The sequence below is a fragment of the Halyomorpha halys genome, unplaced genomic scaffold (assembly GCF_000696795.3).
Source record: "Halyomorpha halys isolate HHAL.00 unplaced genomic scaffold, Hhal_1.1 Scaffold108.1, whole genome shotgun sequence".
Classification (NCBI taxonomy): Eukaryota; Metazoa; Arthropoda; class Insecta; order Hemiptera; family Pentatomidae; genus Halyomorpha; species Halyomorpha halys.
This window is the reverse complement of record NW_027112950.1, coordinates 1,865,345-1,870,708: the sequence shown is the minus strand read 5'-3', so window position 1 is coordinate 1,870,708 and position 5,364 is coordinate 1,865,345. Positions and strand designations below refer to the sequence as shown.

The following is a 5,364-nucleotide window of genomic DNA, read 5'->3' as shown; positions in this document are numbered from 1 at the left end:
ATTTTCATACATTTTGCGTTAAACTCTTCCTTCGCAAATTTTATGTTTAAAAAAAGGAAACAATTTTTTTTATGATTTCTTTTATTTACTAGAAAATTTATTTGACATCTTCAGATTCGTGTTTAATATCTCAAAAAACAACGTACGTTTCTAAAAATAATTAAAGCTGAACTTTCGAATTTAAACGACAATTAGATTGACTAGATAGCTAGGAACATTGACTGTATCTAAATTCCTGATCCATTAGTATTTTTGGATATTTACCTCCACGAGATATTATCTAGTATGTGTACAAAATACTAAAAACATGGGATTTAAGTTCGAATGAAAAGTGAGTGTGTGTTGACAGGAGGTATCACTTCCAATTTCTGAGCCATTCCCTCGCTCTCCCCTTCCTCACTCCCTCACTTCCCACAACAAACATTCATAAATAAGCTTTACATACTTTATCTGTAAATTAATTAAACAAGCTTTATCTAGTGCTGTGTTTACTCCATGGGCCCACTGAATCCGTACCGAGTTAAAATTTTTGTTTTTCAAACTGTTTGTTACATTTCAAATGTGTGTTTATTTAAATAATCATTTAAACGAGTAGTTTGTTTATGTTGGGGAGCGCGTGTAGCCCCGGGGTAAGGTGCGTGGCAACTAACTCCAAGGATCCGAGTTCGAATCCAGCTGAGCAGAAATTTTTTTTTCTGTTACACTGTAGTCGTGAGTCAACTCCTGTGGGTTCTGGAGCTCTCCTGGGGTCCACCAAGCCTCTCAAATTGGGTACCCTTAATTGAGTAAAAATCTGGCGGTCGAGTCACCTCCTTGCACAACCGTTGGTCTAGCAAAGTACTTCCTTACAAAGTATTGGACCCCTGACCCTTCATGGGTTGTAGCGGTACATATTTAATTTTAATTTTGTTTATGTCTCTTGATAACCCATAATTGTTTAGAAAATAAATTCTCAAATCTGAGGAGGACGAGGGAGAGGAGGAATATCTTGAATTGAAAAGGGTTCCCACTTTGTTTAAGAAGGTCTTGCAAACATTCTCAACAAATTGGCAAGACATAGTATGTATTAATTAGTATCATCTATGTATTAGTACTAAATGTAATATATGGTATGAATCTTCTATACGCTACTATTGCGTACTTCAGAACTTGATTCTTGACAGCTGAGATCTGAATTATTATTTGGGATCATATAAGGGTTTTTACACGCCCTTTGCAAGTTTTGGGCTCTACATCCTCCCAAAACACTCCAATCCATATAAAGTCTATGTTCATCATCAGTATCATTTGTTGTCTTCTTTTGTGGGTGTTGGATACTTCATTGAAAATACAATGAATCATCCCAGCCTTCTAGTCCCTACCAACTGCCGAGTTAAGAATGACGACATGAATTTAGTGAAATCCATGTTTAGAATACAGATTAGAATCCATGTTTAGTAACAAGGAAAAATAAATTAAAGGTCTCGTCTTCTTTATCTACTTCATTTATAAACATGGCTTCAAATCATCTGATTTTAAAGATTGTATTAGGAAAAAATATAGCTTTTCAATTAAAATTCGACGAATATTTCACAACCAAAAAGATATAACTTTTAGTGCAACTATAGGTTATACTTAAAAAAAAAAAGTTATAAGTACTAATAATAATTTGAAAATTTATATTCAAAGGTTAATTAAAAGGTTTGGTGACTACCGTGAAATTGTGTTTATTTTATCGGGAATATTATCATTATAATATTGAATATTATATTTTACCAAAACTAAAATATACTACATCTTATATCTAACTAATACTAAGATATGTTTTACGAAAAATGTGTGCTGGTATTCATTGTTATTTTACTAGTATTTATTACTTAATTTCATTCATATGGATTCAAACTTTGTATTATTAATACCAGTTAGAGTTATAGCTGGAAAAAGGGCGTGGTTAGGGAGCCCTACTGGTTTACCTGATTCTGAGGAACATTCTATTCGTCCTTCGAGATCACTACTTTATTTTATCTTTTCACCACATAATCTGAAACTGAATCATTACATTATTTAGCTCAACGCCGATTTTTTATATAACCTAACTCATTAATATACGCTGACGCACAGACAAAAATGTTATAAATGCATTTATATTTAGAAATAGTTAAAAAAAAAAAAAGAATTTTTTTCAAAGTTGTGAAATTCCTTGCAACTGTTTAACTGATTATGAGCCATTATTTAAAAAATATATATATTTTTTCTTATTCTGTAATAGATTATTTCCTAAGCTAATTCAAGGATTAAAATTAATATTAATATTATTTTTTTGATGTTTCAAAGGAATCAAATAATTTTATCTATACGTGTCACCAGTTGCTGATGGTTGAGCTTTAAATAGGAACATCGAGGAACAAGGAGGGGAGGAAGGATGGTTGCCATGGCTACGGGCGGCTGGGTGTGGCCCCTCGCCGATATTCCAGGGCAACCTCACTCTTCACCCTCGACTCGTTAATTGCTAGGGGCTAAGTTCGTCACTGTGTCTGCTCTCACTGCCTCTATTTGCAGATGTGTACCCTATGCAGTTAGAGTAATAAAAGAACCAATAAATGAATATATTAAACCTGAACACAAATTTAATCATAATAATGAAGGCCTAACGAAACCGAAGGTTCGATACCGATGCCTCGAACATCTCTCTAGTGATCCTTTTCCAAACCCAAATCAACTATATCAGTTTTGACTCAATCCTCTCACCTACGCTTCGGTCTACCCCTGGGAGGTTTACCTTTCGGATCTGTGTTTATTAGCATTGTTGGGTACTATGCCCTACAACCTTACACGCCCATCTTATTTCCGCAGTGCTATAAAATTAAGTATATTTATCGGGTGCAGTTCTCCCAATTCAGCGTTGTATTATCTTCTGAATTCTCCGGTTAAATCCTTTTTGGGTCCGAATATTTTACACAATACTTTACTTCTGAAGCCTTAAAGCACTATTTTTTACTTGGTATAAGAAACCACGTTTCACATCTGTAAAAAAAAGGATGAAAATAAATAGGTTTGTAAATTCTAACTTTTAAGTTTCTGGACGGAAAGTACGAGCTAAGCAATTTCGAAATAAAAAAATAACATGTATTTCAATTTATGAGAATAACCTCGCCTTTGGTTCCTCATCTATTTATTTTTTTTCTAGCTACCGTAAACCCCAGATACTTAAACATATTTACCTGCTCAAATGTATTTTCTTCTATATCCACATCACCGTAATTTTTGCCGTTTCTGTTCCGTACCATATATTTTGTTTTATCCGTGTTTATTGCAAGGAAATTTTTAAATGATTGTTTAGATTTTTTGATTCATATACACTGAAAATAAGTGGTGGGTTTTCATTTTATTTTGTTTACACTGATTTCTACTTCAGTGTCTAATATTTTTTCCTAATACGTACATGGAAATTTAACTGGCCTGTTGGTAATAATACTCGTAGTTATAAACCTTAAAACAGATATATAACAAAACCCTTTTCATCACAAAGGACGGAACGTACTATTCGCCGCAGTTCTTTTCCACGCCCTATTCAGTAATATCTACTAAAGTGTAGATAAACTAAATCTGACATAGTAAAGAGTGACTTCATTCTATACAAGACAGATGTCTAGATCTCTCAACCAATAACAAACTTCTAATTTGTGAGCAGTTGTCTAATGAACCGTTGGCAACTGGCAAATGTTCAAACATCAAACGTATCCAATCCTTTTCTAAAGTTATAGATATAGTCCGATATTATGTTGCTAACAAAACTCTATATTCTTACCTCCATATCCCTTATTTCCTTCTTCTTATCCGTACAATCCACCTCGTATGATGTTGTGGTGGTGTCCTCGAGATATTCTCTAAAATTGAGTAGAAAATTGGAGTTTTGGGAGATGGCCAGATCCTCCACTCTTGTCCTGGCTTTGTAGCTCTAACTCAACCTCTTATTTAACTGGTTTATGGTTAAAAGGAGCCATTCTTGAGAACACCTACTACATCTTTGGGACTAAAATCAACAGAAACAATTTCTTTTTTTTTTTGGGTGGGTGTTGTAACTTTAGGCTCGGATATTTTATTAGGTAATAAAATGCATTTATATAATTTTAAGAATTTAAATTATGATGAAAACCTTAGAATCATTAAATTTCGTAGTGTACTAAAGAAGTTAAGTTTTTCGTTGCTCCCAGAGGCCACCAGTGTATTCAGAAATACCAAAAGATATTGAGGAAGCTAAACATCTTTTGGACTCTTCTGCTTGTTCAGGCTCAGTATTTTCCGAAAACGGGTTTGTCAAATTTTGCCCATAGTTGAAGATTTGTTGGATACAGTTCTATCTTACTTTATTTATAATCTTAACACTTTCTTGAGATTGGTTAGTATTTTTTAAATAAATAAAATTTTATCCATTTTAGTCTCAAAACATTTTTATTCTATTTATAAGTCTAACGTTTCGGCCATCCTCAGGGATAATCTGTTACAAAGAGTTCTTATTACACATATGATCTTTAACAATTCCAAACGAATAACAATTGTTAAAGCCACCTCAAATCGACTATGTCTTTTTGTTGGAAGGCTTTAAAAATGAACAAAAAACAAACTGGCTCGGATTAAACATTTATTTGGTTTAATTTAAACATGGTAAAATAAAAAACTAAAAACTAACATAAATAAAACATATAAGCAAAAATAAAAAGGCCTTTCAGATAAAAATAAAATTAGATAAATAAATTAAGAAAACAAAAGATACAAATTTACAAACAATATAAATATGTAAAATAAATACTGCTCGACGAAACGTTTGCTCCACTCCGAAAGATCCGAGGAAGAGTGCGCAGCTCTTGTTTCTGAATAAATCGCTGCAATGGTTCACAGTTGGTGTAGTGGCTCATTGATGGTACGAATATCCAACAGTCGTATTGTATTAGGTGAGCCGACAAAATGAATGCAGACAGGGCTGGTTACACACGTTCCTTAGGTTCAGGGGTTGGCCACTAATTACTTAATTAATTGGCACTCATATTAAAATCGAAACACAGAAGTGGTCTGGTTCCGAACTGTTATGACGACGAATACACTGAAAAAATCTCAAATAAAATAATATGAACCAAACGCAGACAGGGCTGCTAATGATGCTACCAGGGCCACTAATTAGCCGGAACTGCTATATTAATAAAGTGGAAACACAGAAAAGGTCTGGTTCCGAACTGTATTGACTCACTAACTCACTAAAAATGTCCAAACTATTAAATTATAAGGGCAGACAGGGGTGCTTAGACCCTACCAGGGCCACTAATTAGCCGGAACTGCTCGAAAAAACTAAGATGGTCGGTCCGTTGCTAGGTGACGCTTCTTAGCAAC

General features: G+C 33.8%; 1 long non-coding RNA gene across 4 annotated transcripts in view; it reads left to right on the top strand.

Moving 5' to 3' along the window:
• The window catches only part of LOC106677787 (uncharacterized), a 35,514-nt gene that overhangs the window by 5,467 nt on the left and 24,683 nt on the right, over positions 1-5,364 (top strand). For 2 of the 4 annotated variants that reach the window (XR_010844291.1, XR_010844290.1), the window contains exon 3: positions 942-1,059. This is a non-coding gene — a long non-coding RNA (uncharacterized lncRNA). Of the gene's footprint in view, positions 1-941; positions 1,060-2,313; positions 2,712-5,364 lie in introns of those variants that run through there. The other 2 variants (XR_010844287.1, XR_010844288.1) reach the window with 2 other exon arrangements.